Source organism: Schistocerca nitens, chromosome 2, assembly GCF_023898315.1.
Source record: "Schistocerca nitens isolate TAMUIC-IGC-003100 chromosome 2, iqSchNite1.1, whole genome shotgun sequence".
Taxonomy (NCBI): domain Eukaryota; kingdom Metazoa; phylum Arthropoda; class Insecta; order Orthoptera; family Acrididae; genus Schistocerca; species Schistocerca nitens.
In genome coordinates this window covers 168,795,891-168,817,645 of record NC_064615.1, presented here as the reverse complement: position 1 = coordinate 168,817,645, position 21,755 = coordinate 168,795,891, and positions in this window count along the sequence as shown.

Here is a 21,755-nt window from a genome sequence, read left to right as displayed (position 1 = left end):
TGCATTTGTAAAATGAGCGATTATTGTTAAATACCTTTACAGAGGTTTGCATACAACACAGAGTTGAGACACGTATAACTGAGTTGAAGCATTCTAAGTTGCTTGTTAACGAAATGTCCAAAATTTATAGTTTATAGTATATTTGGAAATAAAGTGGATGTATCATTTGTTTACATATCTCACATGAAACTACTGGATATTTAGGCTAGTAGATTTTTTGTCCTACGCAATCTGCAGCTTGTCATCCGCAAACAGGAAAAAATTATTTTATTTTCTGTTTATTATACATTTCCGGCCGAGAATAACTAGATATCACGTTGTTTAGCATGTTACTCACAGTTTTTGACATAGTGGTAACACGTTTATATCTTACACTTCTGGCGTGATACTTTCAATTTCTACGATATGTTCGGCAAGCACAGAGTTTTCGCCCCCCTTATGCGTTGCTGTCGCTGTGTTCATTTATTGCGTGGCATGTTTGTTTGCCACGCTAATTTGAAATGTTGTTGAGTTTTGTGGTTTTGAGGTCGAACATACGCAGTTTTGGGGTAGTAGTTATTCATATAGTTCTTCTATTGTGGCAAAGAGGGTTTTATTGCAGTGATATATATTCGTTAAGTACTCTCTTTCCTTGGGCAACTGATTTTTTGATGCTGTAGTTTTCTTCTGTTGTTAACTTTTGGTATACGCTGTACTAGTTTAAAGGATTTTTAAGTTGGTTATTAATTTGCTTGGGGGGTGGGGGTGATTCTGGGGTGTTAGGTGATCTGCGAATGTTGAGCGTGAGCTTTTGCTTTTCAGTGCTCTGAGATGTGCTGCGGAATTCCTGTGCAATCCATAAGAGAGACTTCAGTTCGTCCCTGGTCTCACACATCTCGTTTTCATTATGCTCATTCAGTCAGATGTTATCGGATTTAGTTTGATACTGATTGCAGTAATGATATCAGTGATTGCGAAGGTCACCCAATGTGTTTGTATTTGATAACCATATCTATTCTGATTGGGAATACTGAATGTGTTTTGTCAGATTTGGTTTTCGAGCTCAGGTCGGGAGAGCTAGCATTTAGCCACAGCGGGGACGATGATACGAGATTCCTGTGAAACAATCACAAGGGACACAGGCATGTTTGTGAGCCCCCGCCAAAAAGGATGGGAGGACTAACCGATCTCACCATCTAGTGCAGCTAAGCTGACGACCATTACTGCCGTCTGGAGGCTGCTGCAAGCTTTTTCTATGAGGTCCAGGAAAGCAATGCACAACGGAGGGTAACACGACAACATTAAAATGATGAACCACTCAACAGCCAAGATTGCATAAAATATTTCTTTACTTAAGACAACCAGTTTCATCCAACTTTTTTGTCATTTTCAGGTCTTAAACATCTTTAATAGTAAAATACGTTCATTTTACGCTTATCCTCGCGTACAGGATGCCAAGTGGATAGCATAGACGACAAATCTTTTATGATGTACTGATTTTTATCCACCTGACACGATAGTGAGGTTCAGCGTAAAATAAACATGTTTTACAACAACCTGAAGATAACTGCAAAGACTGATGAAACCGGTTGTCTAAAGTAAACAAATATTTAATGCGGTATTAGCTGTTAAATGCTTTTTAACAGTTAAAACAAATTGACCTTCAGTACACTCAAAATGAGAAAATTTAATCAAAATGATGAACCATGGAGGTTCTCTGGAGAAAATAAATGTCCATCTTTTCAACTAGGATTAGGGGCACCAAAGAGCTCTGAAGCAGCCGTTGAACACGGTCCGGTGATTTCCAGACAGACACGTTGGGTGAGGAAACTATCCGAACAGATTGTTATCTCCCTGCCAGCCAAAAGAAAATCTAGCTATTCGGCTTTGTTTCTTGTCCTTTTTCGCTGCTGGGTAAAAGTACGTTGAGTCCACCTGACTGTAAGCGAGATGAGGGATTCTTCCACCACCATGCTACACTTGGACACTTTGAATAAAATACGGTTTAGAGTGGAAGGTTAGGTGTCGTGTATCTGAACGTTGAACGTGGGAAAACCACGGAATGGTGAGCCCGAAAACCTGAGAACTTGGTAATCCTACCGCGAACAGTTAGTAGTATACATCTGAAACGAGAAGTCGAGTGGTGATATTCGATGTATTGGTCCTCTTTAACAGAAAGCAGAAAAGTTGTAAGAGGTCCGAGCAGATGTAATTTTATGTAAGAGGTCCGAGCAGATGTAATTTCGATGTATTGCTCAGGCGCTGCCTGCGATATGCAAAGTATAAGAGAATCGCTGACCAGAGAGCAGTGTGGACTGAGTAGGAACTATGTAGCTGTAGCAGTAATTTGTTGCGCTTGTCTGGTCTGCAGTCTGCTCTGGTCTGGAATTGTGTACCGTGTTGGCTGGGCCGGTCGCGGTGCAGCGATGCCGGAGCCTGAGTATTATTGTATAAGGTAAAAAGCAGCCTCACGCATATCTAGTAATGTATCTGAACTCCCATGTAAATGTTTTAAAAAATGTCCTAATACTAATCTTTGTGATATAAAGTAATTTTTAACAAGCATTCATTTCAATTTAAAGAATTTACTAACTTCTCCAATCCATGATCATTCCAATTGTTGCAAAACAAAAATCAGTTGCTTCCTTTCATAAATGACAAATCTATCGGCCAGCATTGCACAGAGCTGTGTCGGAAGAATTTATTGCAAGAGCAGATATTTGGCGACTTTATTGAGGTAAGAATTTCTTCCTTTTTTTATTCAGAATGATCTTACAGGGCCGTAACCCAGCACTGCTGTCGTCCAAAATTTACCAGGTTACTGAATTTATTTTTTATTATGAGGTTTAGGAATTTTTCTGTTTCGAGCTTACATTAAACGAGAAAAGAATTTTGTGGGTACATTAAATGGGAAACAAATTTTGTGTGGAGGTTAAATGTGAAAGAATGAATTTTGTTCTGAGGTTACAATAAAATTAGAATCATACTTATTATTATTATTATTATTATTATTTAAACAAATTTTGTGGGGAGGTTACACTTGGCGACAACCGGCCAGGATCGTATTTCCTTTGTGAATTTCTGAGAAGTAGTCATATATCTGCTCTTATTTACTTAAATGTAGTTTGCATCTGGCACAACGCATTTACTTATTTGTCACTTTTTCTTTCACAGATCATCGGCAATTTATTGCTCTTTGTTGTAATTGTGTTTGTTCCATTTTTTGCTTCGCCTTTGCTTCATTTTGTGCTTAATTTTGAAAAATGCCGCGAAAAACTGTTAACAGTACATCGCGAAGTGCAATGAGTGAAATAGCCGACTCGAATAATTTGGCCGATGATGCTTGCGACACTCAGTGTAATAGTGATAATCGTCTAATTACAGATAATCAGTGGCTACCGATAACTAGTAATAATTTTGATCCTTATGATGAACAAACAAAATCAATTACGTCCACAGTAAATGTAACAATTGTTGACGCGGCACGTTCCGATACAATGAACGCTGCGCAGTTTGACACACCCGGTTTGCAAAACTTGAATAGCGAACAGATAAATTTTTCTCACGAAGATGAACAATGTAGTCAAAATACGTTAGATTTATTTGATTTCGAGGTAGTGACTAACAGTGCATATCCAACTGGCGAACCTTTTCAAGAATCAGAGAATGACCAAATGCTTACACAAAAAGTGACAAATGCAATACACCATCACACAGCACAGAAAATAGAGTCGCTAATTTTGGCTTGGATCAAGTTATGGCATTATTTCTACAAGTTACTGAATCGAATAAACAACTTAATGAAAAACTAGACAATAATTCCAAACAGTTGAATGAAAATCTCAAACAACAAATTAATGAAAATTTCAAACAGTTGAATGAAAAACACGACAACCTAAAATAACAGAACAAACAACTTAGTGAACAGATTACAGCCGTTGCCGTGCAATGTCTTGATACTAAAGAACAATTACGTGAGGAAATTAAGGCTTGTGCTAGGAGTAGTAGTGAAGAAATTAGATCTGTGGCTCAATAATTATATAATACACATGCAGCCACTACTAAATTACTTAGAGATGAAATTAGTGCAGTCGCTAAACAATGCTCTGAAAACGCAACACAGTTACGCGACGAGTTTAAATTAATGTCATCAGAACTTTCGCGCACACTGGTTGCAAAAGTAGACGCGAAATTTGACCAACAGAACAGCCAAATTGGCGAACGTTTTAATCACCACCTACAAAACAGTGAAACGCGTTACCATAAATTTATACAGGAACAGAATAAAGTAAAGCAACAAGTCATGGAAACAATTACTACGTAGAGACAGGAAGATAAGCGTAAATTATTTACGAAAGCAAAAACATACGTGGACAACAATATTGCTACAGTATCAGACGAAATCAAACAGTTGAACACCGAATTGCATGATGAAATCTCCGATCTCAAAACAAAAACAGACACACACACAGTAGACTTTCAGATAATGACCAACAGACTTGAAAATTTGGAACTAATACGGGGTCCCGATGCCATCAAAGCAGACGTTAAAAATTTGGACGAAACCACACGTAAAATACAAAAACAAATTAATGCTTGTGATAATAAAAACGATGATCACGTAAAAGCACTGACTGAAAAATATGATGAACTGGCCAGTCGTATTGACGTTATCGAAAGTAATAATGACACCAAATCAGACGATACGTCCCCATTTTCGTTTAATCAAATACCCGAAATCCAAAATTGACAGCAGACGATCAATGAGATAAGTTCGTCTAGTAATACATTACGTAGAAAATTGTCAACTTTACAGCAAGAAGTGACAGAGATGAAAAATGTTTCAGCCTGTAATGCATCACAGCATACGCCACTCTCTGAACATTTGTCAGACTCACACAGCCAGTATAATTTAGGTAGTTTACAGAGAATACGTGAGTTAGATTCCGAACAGTCACGGACAAATAGATTCTCATACAATCCTGAACCTGTTCAGGCATGCAGAGACGATAATTTTGACTACTAGCATTTTCAATCCGTAAAAAATTTAAGGTACTTAATAATAACAGAACACAGAGTCACGCTTTGGACTGGATACGACAATTTGCTTTTGTATTTTCATCACCTTGGCCTGTAATGCAGAAACTAGCTTTGGATTGGATACAACAACTTGCTTTTGAATTTTCACCGGCATTGCCTGTAACGCAGAAACAAAAATTTATTTTCAGTGCGTAATTGACCTTAGGGGATTGATTACACTTCGATGAATATGTGCCGTAGCGTGCACGGGGCCCCGAGCCGTGGTAGTGCTATTTCATCTTTAGTTTTCTGCACTGCTGCCTTCTCTTTTACTATCCTTTATTTCTATCAAAACAACTGTTCAACTATCAATCTATCTAGGATTAGAAACGTGTAAAGAAAATCCGATATGACAAATTTTACCGAAAGTGACAGTTTTCATTAGTCACTTCCGAAATGACAAGAAATACCAGTGTAGTTTTAATAACAAACAAAATTTTAATCATCAATATGTACAAAATTTTCAGCAGTCGCAAACACATTTTGGTAACAATAGAAGCTTTTCTCCGCAACAGCAACAAAAATAGCCGGTTAGCATACCTAACCAACAATGTAGTCTGCAAGGTCAACCAAGCTTTAATGTTTCGCCGCCTACACGTATAGCATCGGCTCCGCCAAATAGTAACGCACAGCAACAAGGAAATAACTACGTACCGAAAACACACCATTTTAACTCATATCGCAATGCACCGTATAGAAATGACTATCATGACAGACGTAAAAGTAATGAGCACAATTTTCAGCGTACGTTTAATATCAGTCAGTCTTACAAGCAACAAAATCATCCGCAACAACAGATTATCATGAATGAACCAGGCAGTAGATATCATCCCGAACGTAATACGTCAGGAAGAAATAACAGAACAGCACATATAGTGGAAATGCCACAGCATCCTCCCGAAAATAATAGCACGTCAGATAGAATTTGACTAGATACAGTACAGGTTGCATCTTTCAGCAACGCAAGCAATACTTTTGACACACAGAATCTTGTTCACGAGAATGTTATTACTTTTGACGACATCCGAGACACTCTTTTGCAGGAAAAACCAGTTATTCAAAAAAACATTTCCCACCCTGTCACTGAAGTAAAGATTTGATCATTAAAAGTTTCAGCAGTAATCGATTCTGGATCACCTATGTCAGTTATAAATGAGGAAACTTTCAACGAATGTAACAAAGAGAATACCTATCCTACGTTACCATTAGGCAAAACTAAAGTAAAAGGTGCAGTATCTGGTAAAGGAGTAGATGTAAAATTACAGACACATTTATCATTTTGTATTGCAGGTCATACATTTCACTCACATTTTTGGGTTGTTCCCTTATTGACAACAGACGTTATTTTAGGTAGGTATATTCTGGTACAACATGACGCAGTTATTGACTTTCAAAACTCCTATTTAATGTTAAGGGATGAAAATGTACAACTGGCTTTAGAATTTCAGCATTCTTTATCTGCAGAAGAACAAACAATTAATCGGACACAGGTCATTTCCGCATCACGTAACATAGACTGTCATTCCACATTGTTCACAGATACGTACCTACACAACTATAATACTGCAGACGAAGCAGACTATGACGTTATACAGACGATTTCTTATAAAGTTAAACAGAGCAGTGCAAATACAAACGACGAACGTTCAGAGCTACGCAAAGTTCTTTTACAGCAAGCTCCAGTTCTTGACAACGTCCTTGGTACTATGTCCGGTTTTATGTATGAATTTCAAGTTTAACAGCACGACACGTTTAAAGCCAAACATTATCCCATTCCGTATATTCACAGAGAACAAGTTAAGAAAGAATTGCAAGCTATGCTTGACCAAGGAATTATTGAACCGGCAGTTAGTCCGTAAATAAACCCGCTCCATATTGTTAAGAAAAAGGATGGTTCACTTCGGCTCGTACTTGTTTCGCGTCACATTAATGACATTATTATTAGTGAAACAGATCGCCCACAGACACTAGAAGAACTTCTACAGAAATTTCATGGTACAGATATTTATTCCACATTACATTTGAAATCGGGATTGTGGCAAATTCAGCTCCATACGGACTGCAGAAAGTACACAGCTTTTCTCTGTTTTAGTGACTGTTATCAATTTTGTAAATTACCGTTCGGTTCAACTATTTCTTCAGCAGCATTTATTCGCGGATAGAATACTATACTTCCGACAGAATTAAAAGACAGAATCACAACGTATGTAGACGATATTCTTATTGCAGAAGCTAACTGGTCTGAACACAATCTGATTCTTAAACAACTGTTACGAACTTTTCATGCACAAGTTCTCACAGTTAATCTCAGTAAATCGCACTTTGGTAAAACTCCTATAAAATTTCTTGGACATGTAATTTCAGCAGAAGTCATTGCGCCTGACCCGGAAAAATTACAAGCTTTACGTGACATTACTGTTCCTACGACGAAGAAACAACTGCGCAGATTTTTGGGTTTAATTAACTTTTTCCGTAAATTTATTCATTACTCTGCTTTAGACACTCCTAGATTATGTCAATTGACAGGTAAAAACACTATTTGGTCCTGGGATAGCCAAGCACATTCTGAATTTGTCCATCTGAAATAAGCTTTGTTGAATGCATCACTTTTATCACATCCAGATCTTACTAGAAATTTTTCCATTGCCACCGACAGTTCTAACACCGCTTTAGGCGTACACATTTTTCAGGAAATTGAAGAAGATGGTACTACAGTAATTAAAAACATCGCCTTTGCGAGTCGCATTCTGTCACCTGCTGAACGCAATTATTCTGTCACAGAAGTTGAAACATTATGTGTTGTATGGGCATTTATGAGATTTCGGCATTTTCTTTATGGAAGACATATGACCGTTTACACAGATCATAGAGCTATACAGATTTTACTTTCCGCTAAATTTACACACGACAGATTAAGCAGATGGAAACTTTATTTACAGGAATTTAATTTTACAATTGTTCACATTCCCGGTACACAAAATATTGTAGCAGACGCACTATCCCGTTCTCTCTGCAACAATCAGCAAGACATCGCAACCCACTTCTGCGAAGCAAATTTCAGCGTCATGTACATACAACAAGTTGCATTTGAAAATTTCATTTCGTCGTCATTACGAGACATAACACAAGAGCAGAGTGAAGACAACGTGTGGAAAGAAATTATACACCTTGGGCAAGATCGGAATAATGTTACCATTAGAAACCATTACACTGTACGCAATGACATTCTGTTTCGCCGCTCTCATCCTGACAGCAACAATTGGTTATTATGCATTCCTGACGAGCTTGTTAACAAATTAATTTGGTATACTCATTTAAGTTACGCACATTACGGAGCCAGAAAATGTTTTCTTATACTGAGACAGAACTATTATTTTGCCAATATGGAGAAACGTATTCGACGAGTTTTAGCGTCATGTAAAATCTGCCAGAAAGCCAAGTCAGACACGACTTCACATATTCCTCCATTACATCCCATTGTACCTGTTAAATTGAGACACATGGCCGCTGTAGACACTTTTGGTCCGATTTCCAGAACTAATAGAGGTTTTGCTACATCTTTGTCGCTGTTGAACTCACTTCAAAATTTGTTACCTTCACTCCGTTACGCAAAAGCTACTGCTAAATCTGTTTCGACAGCATTTATAAAACATTATCTATTCCATGTAGGGCATGTATTGAAAGTAATTTCCGACAATGGATCACAGTTTCGGTCTGCTATATGGACACGTTTGTTACGAGCTAGAAACATTTCTCCGGTCTATATATCCAAGTATCATGCTTCTTCGAACCCTTGTGAACGACTAATGAAAGAAATTGGTAAACTGTGTAGAATATACTGCCATAAAAGACATATTGATTGGGACACACACATACTCTCATTCCAGGATACAATTAATTCCTTACCAAATGAATCTACTATGCTATCTCCGACTGTTATATTAAAAAATTGTTTAACCACCTAACAAAATTAAAGAATTAGTGACCTTTCCTACATCTCGTCGACTACGACACCATGATATAATAGACATTGCGCTGAACAACATCAAACGTGCCGCAGAGCGCCGGAGAAGACAGCAAAAACAGGTTTGTACACGCCGTGACTTTCACATTGGACAGAAGATATTAGTACGCAAACATTATTTATCCAACAGAGGAAAGAGTAGATGTAGTAAATTTGAGCTTCTATACGCAGGTTCATATCGAATTCGCAGTATTCCTCACCCCAATGTAGTACACGTCGAAACTTTGAGAACCAGAAAAATCAAGGGCAATCACCATGTCTCCAATATTAAACACTTAATTGAATGAACATACTTTATGACTTATCACACTGTAATGCCATTTTCTGATTTTTATATGACCAATGATTCAATTATATTTATGTGACTACTTACTGATGATTATTATATTTTTTCTTGGCAAGTGCCCGGCTAGGTAAGGTTAGCAGGTCGCTTTTCATGTCGTTACGCATCAGACCGTGCACATTTTTCCAGATAAACGTACATATTTTATGATCAATTATGCAATTCTGTCTAGTGACATATTAATTTTATCAAATTCTTTCTCCATTTAAGTCTTCAACTCTCGCCTCTGTCAACTACACAACATACAAGCTGAACACAAAGAAAGTCATTTCTTGTCGTTATGTATCAGAGCGTGCACATTTTCCATTTTTCATGTATATATGATTGTTTTCCTGTTTTGTTTGTATGCACTACGAAATCTTTAAGATATAACAAACACCAGTTGACTTTGACATTTTGCCTTATGATATTTCAATATCGTGACTATTTTACATTTTTTTTGTTTTTGCTACTACATTATGATACTCTGTGTACATTTTTGCACCTGAACACTGTCTATGTTTTTGACATAGTACGTTTTCTGTTATTCTATGCTGTATGCTTAATTATATCACTAGAAACCAGTTTTTATTTAATGGTTATATGATTTAAATGGAAGATATTAATCCTTATTCATCATTTTCAGAAAGCAATGACGTGTAAAAGAAATAAATTAAACAAACCACAGTGGATTACTGTGAAATGGGAATTTCACCTACGGAATGAACGAAAGGAGATGCAATACCTCGTCACGAAGAGTAAATGGAACAGAATTAACAAACATTAACAAGAATATACTATACACATCGTATGATAGTAGTCTTAACTAATTATTTTTCTTTCAGAATACGAGGCGATTGATGCAGGCAGTCAGACAGAACTACACATCTGAGTTTCAGTGATGAAATATGCTAGAAATAAGAAACTCTATACTATGAATAGTTGTGTGAAGTAAATGGTAATATGAATAATGAAGTGTCTATTTTTTGCACATGATAATGAATGATGGTGAATAGTTATACGAAGAATATGATAATATGTATAATGAAATTTTTCTTTGCGGGTGATGATAGTAATGAAGTTATGGTAATATGAATGATGAAGTTTTTCCTTGCAGATGAGAATAATGATGATGTATATATATTTACAGTTAGTTAAGAAATGCTATGTAGTTGTTTAAGTATTTGTTGCAGTTCGTTTTGAGGGTATGTCTTATGTCGCATGGTATAATGACTGAATGTTTTGGAAAGGACTGCTAGAGTACATACATATTGAGTACACGTTTCATTACCTGTTAATTCGAAGTTCACTACTTTTCAGCATAATATGTGTTTCTTCTTTCAACTTAATAATTCATTTTGTATTTTTTCCAGGAGAAGCTATTCATGAAATTAATGTGCTATAAGCAGTTAGTTTTTAAACCTGTTGTAGTACTTCCATATTTTTTACCCATTTGTGTGTGTCATTCATGAATGTGATCACATATACTCTACTTGTTTCATAACCTTGCTACAGCTGACTCATGATGAATGACGTTACTAATCCTTATTTGCAGCAATAAGTCAAAAGCAAATATTTTCATGCCCCAGCAATTAACTATCGGTCCCAACGCAATGCATTGCTAGCAAAAAAAAATAAAAAATAAATAAATAAATAATGTATTGCCAGTCCCAAATAATGCTACCAGTTTAAGAGAGTTCTGAGTAATACTGAATGATGTTTTCTAACCACAGACCTTGAGTAATAGTTACAGTGTGTTACATTTTAAATATGTCTTATGTCACTTGAATGATGAGTTCTGAGTAATACTGAATGATGTTTTGTAACAATGTATAAATGCTATGCGAATAATTTCTGTAAATAATATTTTTGTTATACTCTATAAATGCTATGCCAATAATTAACTCTCATTTTGAATGATGACTTCTGAATAATACTGAATAATGTTTTATAAAACTATGTGAATACCTTATAACTGGCCAATGAATGCCACTATTTTGTAATATTTTAAATTTGTCTTATGTCACTTACATGCTATTATATATGAATACCAGTAGCTTGATGCTACACTCATTAGCTCCTGTTTTGAATGATGACTTCTGATCGTTTGTAACTGACCAATGAGTGCCAATGATTACTATAACAACATGAATTATGTAAATGGTATGCCATTAATTAACTCTTGCTTTGAAAGATCACTTTTGAATAACGCATAAAAATGGTTTGTAACTGGCCAATGAGTGCAAATGTTCACTGTAATCAGATGACTTATGAATAATATTCTGTGATACTCCATACATAGTACAGAAATATTTAGTAACTAGGCAATGAATGCCACCAATTACTCAAATCGGTTGATAGACTAGTGTAATTCTCAATGATGACTAGCATACAACTTAATGTCCTTCACCTTCTGACCTAATTACCAGAAATTACTGCAATATCCGTTTGGCCTGTCCATCCTCATGATCATGGAGCACTATACTTGGTCTTTTGGATTCTGCAAGAGTGTGGTGTTGACACATCATGCTGTCCACCACCTTGAACGATGGAGATGTTATTATGGTCCCACTGTTTGGTGTACCTAATGTACTACCAAACTGATAACACTAAATATTAATACGACATTTCAGTGTCCTGGCTACACTGATTAATACTTCAGGGATGAGAACATCAGATTGTCTCACTTGGTGTTGTGCCTCTGTAGAAAGATATGGACTTTCAGTGCAGCTACGTGCAACCTACTGTGCTACAACCAAGATGCAATCCTTCCCTTCCCTATCCTAGTTCTTATAAAATGGTAAAAATATATACAGTGCGTGTGCACTTTATGTCATTTGTTAACATGTTTTATACTCATTGCAAATACTAGTTCTTGTAAAATGGTAGAAATATATACAGTGTGTGTGCACTTTATGTCATTTGTTAATATGTTTTGTACTCATTGCGTATACATTTTGTCATTGCTTGATATGTTCTGTACTACAGTGTGTATGCACTTTATATCATTTGTTAATATGTTTTGTACTCACTGCGTACACATTTTGTCATTGCTTGATATGTTCTGTACTCAGTGCATGTGCACTGTATTTCATTTCATGTTCTGCACTTATATATATGTATATATTCTGTGACTGTAAACTTGCTTAATTAAGAAAAATTTGTTGCTCATGGCAAGTCCAATTGACTCACCATCGCTGCCAAATTTTTGCCCCCCCCCCCCCCGAGTGGAGGGTTATGTAAGAGGTCCGAGCAGATGTAATTTTTAAGTATGAGGTCCAAGCAGATGTAATTTCGATGTATTGCTCAGGCGCTGCCTGCGATATTCAAGGTATAAGGGAATCGCTGATCAGAGAGCAGTGTTGACTGAGTAGGAACTGTGTAGCTGTAGCAGTACGTTGTTGCTAGTCTGCGCTTGTCTGGTCTGCAGTCTGCTCTGGTCTGGAACAGTGTATCGTGTTGGCTGGGCCGGTCACGGTGCAGCAATGCCGGAGCCTGAGTATTATTGTATAAGGTAAAAAGCAGCCTCACGCATATCTAGTAATGTATCTGAACTCCCATGTAAATGTTTTAAAAAATGTCCTAATACTAATCTTTGTGATATAAAGTAATTTTTAACAAGCATTCATTTCAATGTAAAGAATTTACTAATTTCCCCAATCCATGATCATTCCGAAAAGTTGCAAAAGAAAAATCAGTTGCTTCCTTTCATAAATGACAAATCTATCGGCGTGCATTGCACAGAGCTGTGTCGGAAGAATTTATTGCAAGAGCAGATATTTGGCGACTTTATTGTTGTAAGAATTTTTTCCTTTTTTTTTATTCAGAATGATCTTACAGGGCCGTGACGCAGCACTGCTGTCGTCCAAAATTTACCAGGTTACTGAATTTACTTCTTATTATGAGGTTTAGGAATTTTTCTGTTTCGAGCTTACATTAAATAAGAAAAGAATTTTGTGGGTATATTAAATGGGAAACAAATTTTGTGTGAAAGTTAAATGTGAAAGAATTAATTTTGTTCTGAGGTTACACTAAAATTAGAATCATACTCATATTAGTATTATAATTATTATTTATACTATTTGGTGGGGAGGTTACAAAGTGACATCAGTACCCGTCCAACTGTATCGAGAGAAACAGCGTGTTATAATCTGAAGCCGAATGATTGAGCACCTTGAAATCGTTCCGCAGTTTGCAAATATGGATAGCGTTACACCATTAACATCTTGACCAAAAGCTACCAAACTTATATACGAGTAATTCCATGTCTTTGAGATGCGTCGAGTGAAATATAATCATTATATGAGCTTATTTTCAACATTTTCATTAATGAAAATATTAATTCCTACAGATGAAGAGTTGTGTGGATAAGTGATGTGTGTGTCTAACGTTACAGGAACTCTTCAAGCAGAGATCGAAACACAACTCACTCCAAGGTCGTGCTTATGTCGTCTTTCTAACTCGGAGAAAAATCGGATCACTGGCATCAGAGAAAGGGGATCATCATACCGATAGCTCGCAGACAGTTGTCTGTAGTACAACAACTGGAGAATTAGTGGTGCCGTGATGGACTCAGGACAGTGGAGAGACAAGAAGAGCCTGTACGGTTCATTACACCAAAGTTCATAGTGCTATTCCACCGGCGGTGACGAATAGACGGATGACAACACCAGAAATTCGAGCAGATGTTACAGGCAAAGTGGCGCCGTGAAGTATCGGTATCACATTGTGCGAAGCTGGGACACTAAGTGGAATTCAGTTGAGTTAAGAGATGAGTCTATCAGGTGTTTGTGGGCGACGTCAGCAGGTCTGTAGATGTCCTGGTGAAAGGTCAGTGGAAGCAGCGGTTCTGCAACTCCTATATAACTTTGTGGGATTAGATGTGACAAGAAGACTGAATTGGTAAGTGCTGAACAGATGCTGAATGCTTGTCGGTAAGTAATTTCCCATGGCATAGTGTCGAAGGTCACTAACGATAACTTGTTGAGAAAACTGAGGTTGAAAAAAAGATGTTTATCATAAACTTATAGTGTTAATGGTGTAATAATTGATACACTATTGTAAATCTTTGTTCCCATACAAAGAGTCCCGATACATTACGTAGGTACACCTTCTCCGATCCTGGAGTACATAGTTTTTACATTGCCCATACACATGAACGTGACCACGTGTCAGAAGCGGTAATAACAATTTTTTTCGGCGCGGACTACCGTGGGACGGGCAGGAAGAGGTTCAGTGAGGTCCTGGAAGGTATCCACAGGCATGTGGAGGCATACCGACTACAGTAGAGTTGAAAGGTATGTGCTGAGATTCGATCAGGATAGAGCCAGTGAAAAATGTCGACAGTTCCCAACCGCAAGGTTGGACGAGTAGTACATCTTCGAGTATCAAGATCTTTGACAGCTAACAGAGCTAGGTGCACATGGTAAAAGTTTGAGTAGTGGTGAGGAGATGCGCAAAGACAGCAAACGTGTTTCGAGTCCGAGCTAGATGCCTGCAGGAGGCAGTCGGGTCGTGACAGCATCAAAGTAAGAATTGGCGCTACGCACATAATAAGCTATATATTGAGCGAAACTCGGCACATACCTGGGGAAACTAGAAATAATAATTAATAAAATAGGTTTTCTTTGGTTAAATAATGTCTAAAAGCTAGACAGAAATCCCATTGTTGATGCAATAAGCGTTTTGTGAAACTTTCTCGTAAATCCATGCCATAGAAGTTTTTCTTAGTTTTTCACGTGTGCCTTAAAAGTTTGAACAATAAATATATTTTAGATAAAATTAGAGTTTCATTTCACACCTTATGTCGTTCTCCGCATCCTGTGCTTGCATTGAACCAAAAGGTACATTAAAGTAAAGTTCGCATAAGTAAAGCTAATGATTTCATTTATCAGAGTAAAATAATCTATATGCCATTGCACAGTTGGCAAATTATTCAGATCAGGACATAATTTTTGTTAAGTAACAAACAGGGCCAAAATGAGTAAAGTTATCTAGAATGACAATTTTATGCCATTGCACTACGGCTGAGTTGAATATATGTTTTATTATCGGCTAAACAGGAAGGAGTGCACGAGCTAAGTCCACAGACGCAGTCAGATGCAGGTTGGCGACTTTCATTTATTTTTACCACTAAATTTTCATGCAGTCAGATGTGTATTTTGAGTATTAATTTTCCAACAATATTTTCATGCAGTGAGATAAAGTTCAGTTCAGTTAAATACGCAGTCAGATGCAAGTTTTATTAAAGACTAAAGCAGTCACATGCAGTTCAGTCTAGTTTAAATAGAGAATTTTTATTAACAACACTTTCACAGTGGCTAGCTGCGCTAGGTATCTCGGTTCAAGACCCACGGTGCAAAAGTCCGGTAGAGGCGGTCCTACGGATTCTCGACTCGGCTTAAATCTGGATAGTCTGGTGTCCATGGAAGTACGGTAACCTTATCCTGGTGCTCTTCAGTCTGCTGCGATCTGTATCACGTGTTGCATTGTCGTGCTGGTAGACGCCATTGTTCCTAGGAAAAACAAACTACATGGTACCCAAGAACAGATGCATACTTATGTTGATCCATTTTGCCTTCCAAAATGACGAGATCAGCCATGTTACGCTCTCCAGCTTGCACCATTCTGATTGTTGTTGTAAGGTGTTTGCTTTCAGATATTTCAAGTGATACACGCGAATGGCCATCTGTCCGATGGAACATAAGACTCGATTTATCAGAAAAGGACACCTGCCGCCACTAATTGCATGTACAGTTGCGGTATTGGTGAGCAAAATCTAGTCTTCGTAGCTGATAAACAGAAGTCAGCATGGGTGCGTGAACCAGGCGCCTGCTGAAGAGACCCATACGCAGCAACATTCACTGAACGGTTGTTGGGGAGACGATAATGGCAGCCGCTTGATTCATCTGAGCCATCTAATGCTCAATAGTCGCACTTCAGTTCGCCTGTACACATCTCCGCAGATGTTGTACATCCGTATTACCTACGGCGAGTGCTGCACCAGAGTTTCTTCGTGGCCAGTTTTGGACAGCACCATTTTGCCACGCTCACTATACCTTAACCGCAGCGGCACCTGAATTGAATGGTTTACAAACTCAACCGTTTTTGAAACGATTCCATCCGTGACCCGAAAGCCAATGATCATGCCCTTTTGCTCCGTTTCTGTATTACGTCAACGATTACATTTTTCCCGTGTCCCCCCGACACGATTTATATACCCTCCACTGCTAGTGCTGCCATCTGATGTCTGTGAGTGGTTATTGGACATCGGCGTCGAACATAGATGATGGTCATATTAATGCGAGTGAACCATGTATTTGGCTGTGTAACGTGTTTGTCGATTTTAATTATCAAAGTTACCTACGTTTAAGAAATATAGGGTGCATACCCATCAACTCTCGGATACAATAAGCTTGTTGCGTCAGCCATAAAATCTAGTTCTTATGGCATGACACATTTCGAAACTGACCAACTCATTTAACCTTCCTTCTGCCTCCCAACCCCACCCCCTTCTGCACAAATATCTCCAGATATCCAGTTCCTCATGATCAAAAAGCAAAATACGATGAGAGACGTACGTCCACCATATCAGCGCTTATCTATTACGCTGGGATACCTTGTTACTGGAAATTCTTTCTTTTTGTTCTTCTACTTTTTCTTGTCTCTTTGTCGCACACTGATGCAGAGCCGGCGTGGTTAGTTTATGCGTCCTACGTAAGCGTCAGAAGCGACCGACAGCGAGCGACGTCTGGATACGCAACACTCCAGCAGCAAGAGGCAGCTTCCAGCGATACGCTTGGGTGTCCTACGTGGAGCGACGACCTCCCGCTATGAGATGGCTACTAGATACGACCAGCTGCTTCTATAAAACAGCGCCTGCAAACCGTAGAATATTGAACCTCGAGAGAAAAGCAACAAAATTAACTTTACTTAGGAAAATACGACAGTAAGGAGCGCTGTGAATGACCTTTACAAAGGGAGAAATCTCCTTGGAGAAATTCATAATTTATATGATCAGCTGCTAAGATCACCAGAGATATGTTCAACTATCTCATCAATAAATTAAAGACGAGTATTTATTATGTGACGAAGAACTTTCAACAACCGATAAGTGTGGACGAATGGCTAATGGGGAAGAATAACTGGCTAAGGTAAATAATGAAGGATGAGTGACGTTTCCCAGAAGGTCTATGCGGAGTAATGGTAACGTCTTAGGCTAGTAGTCTGGATTGTCGTGGATCCCGGCTACTTGTTACATTTGAAATGACTTAGCTACAGTCCTCTCACCCATTTTGTGTACAAAGTTTTATCTGTACTCTTTACATTGCATTTAAAGTGTATTTTTCATGTCTTGCTGAAGTACATGATCCATGAGCATATGACACAAATTAAATTCCTAATCAAACCTATGAACAACTATGATATCTTTGATTGGTTGTAACATAATTCTTCAGCACTCAGTGTTAAAACGAAGTATTTCAAATAATCTAAAAAAGTATATAAAATTTCTGAAAAGAAAGTCATACGTTTTGTGAAACGATTTCTTTGAAACAAAGAAATAAAACAGATTAGAGAAATATTTTACGCAGCTCATTTACTGCATATGATTTTGAGTATTATTCGAAGACACATCAAATGTTGATATGATCCATTTTATTTCCTTTAGGTAAATCATGTGACAAAACATGTGACTGATTTCTTTCATTTTCTTACATTAAGTTTTTTTCAGGAATTATGATCTTATTGTCACATCATTTGTCTTCCTAGAGTATTCTGTTCTCGAAATTCCTAAATTTAGAACCTGTTTCGAATGAAGCCTTTATGACAGTTGAATATCTCTCCAAAGCAACTTTTCATGTGTAAAATAGTTGGGTCTTGAAGATATGAACTTCTGGACCATTTGCTTATATAGCAGCAGCTGTTCATGAAATATTTCAATTTTTCCTCAATTCGCTATTTACGTTTCCCTCAATTATCCTCATTGCTTTCAAGCAAGTAATTATTTTTCCAGAACTTGGAAATTCGGACAAAATCGCATTGCGCATATTGTAGGGAGTCGTGATTTCGCTCCGCTCAAACATTTGAACAAAACGTTTCTAGTGCTAATCATACGAGAAAATATGACCTCTTTGTGTGTTGTCATTTGCATAAAACTTCTTTTCGATATCTTGAACTGTTTACTAAATATGACTATTTTTGCAACCACATGATTCCCGACTCATACGAAAGGATTTAGGTTCGCCGCTAGTGACTGGTCCACGGATATGACAACTAATATCTCTAGAATGGAAAAGAGATTTCATTCCGCTGTCTACTTAATTATAGTTTTTATATGCTGTCTACATTTCATACGCAGTAATATAAGGCCAAAAATGAACTGTGCGCATACTCTAAGATGTGAGTTTTTACTTCTGCGAACTCTTCAAAACTTTATGCAGTCATTTACTTAGTTTCATGTAGCTCACTAGGTATGGCGAATGACGAAAGGAATTCAGTTCACAACGAGCGAAGATATCAGGCTATAAGATGTAGAAGAATCAAATTTTTGAACAGAATAGTTTTCTTAAAATCAGGTGATAAGCTGTAAGAGGTCCGAGCAGATGTAATTTCGATGTATTGCTCATGCGCTGCCTGCGATATGCAAGGTCTCTGACCAGAGAGCAGTGTTGACTGCAGTAGGAACTGTGTAGCTGTAGCAGTAAGTTGTTGCTGGTCTGGAGTCTGCTCTGGTCTGGTCTGGTGTATCGTGTTGGCTGGCCCGGTCGTGTTGCAGCGATGCCGGAGCCTGAGTATTATTGTATAAGGTAAAAAGCAGCCTCGCGCATATGTAGTAATGTTATCTCAAGTCGCATGTAAATGTTTTAAAAATCTCGTAATAATAATCTTCCTCATAAAAAGTTACTTTTAACAACCATTCATTTCAATTTAAAGAATTTACTAATTTCTCCCACCCATGATCATCCCGATTGTTGCAAAAAAAAAAAAAAAAAATCTGTTGCTTCCTTTCATAAATGAGAGATATATCGGCCAGCATTTCACAGAGCTGTGCCGGAAAAATTTATTGTAAGAGCAGATATATCCATCGACTTCATTGAGGTAAGAATTTTTCCTTTTTTATTCAGAGTGATCTTTCAGGGCCATGACGCTGCACTGCTGTCGTCCAAAATTTACCAGGTTATATTCACAGTGAATTACTGAAAAGTCATAAGTGAGCGACAGTTTAATTGAGAGGTTAGTTACATTGTATTATTACCAGGTTACTGAATTTATTTTTTTATTGGGACGTTACACTGAATGTGAACGACATGACTACAATTTTTTACTGTGAGAGATTTAGGAATTTTTGTGTTGTGAGGTTACGCTAAATGTGAATGAATTTTGAGCTTAGATTAAATCAGAAAGAATTTTGTGGGCAGGTTACACTGAATGACGATATTTATTCATATTAATGATATAAAATTATTGTAGGGAGGTTACACTGTGAAAGAATTTTGTCTTGAGGTCACACTAAATTAGAATCATACTGATTTATTTTTATTTTGTGGGGAGGTTACACTTGGCGACAACCGGCCAGGACCGTATTTCTTTGTGAATCTCTGAATAGTAGTCATATATCTGCTCTTATTTACTTAAATGTAGTTTGCATCTGGCGCAGCGCATTTACTAATTTGTTACTCTTTCTTTCACAGATCATCGGCAATTTATTGCTCTTTGTTGTAATTGTGTTTCTTCCATTTCGCTTTGTCTTTATTTCATTTTGTGCTTAATTTTGATTTGTGAAAAATGCCGCGAAAAACTGTTAACAGTACATCGCGATGTGCAATGAGTGAAACAGACAACTCGAATAATTTGACTGATAATACTAGCGACACTCAGTGTAATAGTGATAATCCTCTAATTACAGATAATCAGTGTGTGCCGATCACTACTAATGGTTTTATTCCAGATGATGAGCAAACAAATTCATTTATGTCCACACTTAATTTAACGGCAAGTGATGACGAGGCACGTTCCGTTACAATGAACGCTGCCCAGCTTGACACACCCGATTTGCAAAATTTACGTAAAGAACAGATAAATGTTTCTAACGAAAATGAACAGTGTACTCAAAGTACGACAGATATATTTGATTCCGAGGTGGTGACTAACAGTGCACGTCCAATTGGCAAACCTTTTCAAGAATCAGAGAATGACCAAATGGTTACACAAAACGTGAAAAATGCAGACACACCACCACACAGCTCAGAGAAAAGAGTCGCTAATTTTGGCTTGCATCAAGTTATGGCATTATTGCTACAAATTAATGAAAATAATGAAAATCTCAAACAACAACTTAATGAAAAACTAGACAGCAATTCCAAACAACAGAATGAAAGACAAGACAACAACTTCAAACAACTCAATGAAAATCTTAAACAATTGAATGAAAAATACGACAACCTTAATGAACAGAAGAAACAACTTAATGAACAGATTACAGCCGTTGCCGTGCAATGTCATGATACTAAAGAACAATTACGTGAGGAAATTAAGGCTTGTGCTTGGAGCAGTAGTAAAGAAATTAGATCTGTGGCTCAAAAATTAAGTAATACACATGCAGCCATAATTAAATAACTTAGAGATGAAATTAGTGCAGTCGCTAAACAATGCTCTGAAAACGCAACACAGTTACGCGACGAGTTTAAATTAATGTCATCAGAACTTTCACGCACACTGGATGCGAAAGTAGACGCGAAATTTGACCAACGGAACAGCCAAATTGACGAACGTTTTAATCACCACCTACAAAACAGTGAAACGCGTTACTGTAAGTTTATATAGGAACAGAATAAAGTAAAGCAACATGTCATGGAAACAATTTCTGCACAAAGACAGGCAGATAAGCGTAAATTATTTACGAAAGCAAAAACATACGTAGACAACAATATTGCTACAGTATCGGACGAAATCAAACAGTTGAACACCGAATTGCATGATGAAATCTCCGATCTCAAAACAAAAACAGACACACACACTTTAGAGTTTCAGACAATGACCAACAGACTTGAAAAGTTGGAACTAATACAGGATCCGGATTCCATCAAAGCAGACGTTAAAAAATTCAACAAAAACACACGTAAATTACAAAAACAAATTAATGCTTGTGATACTAAAAACTATGATCAAGTAAAAGTACTGACTGAAAAATATGATGAATTGGCCAGTCGTATTGACGTTATCGAAAGTAATAATGACACCAAATCAGACGATACTTCACCAGTTTCGTTTAATCAAACACCCGAATTCCAAAATTTACACCAGATAATCAGTGAGATAGGTTCGTCAAATAATACATTACGTAGAAAATTG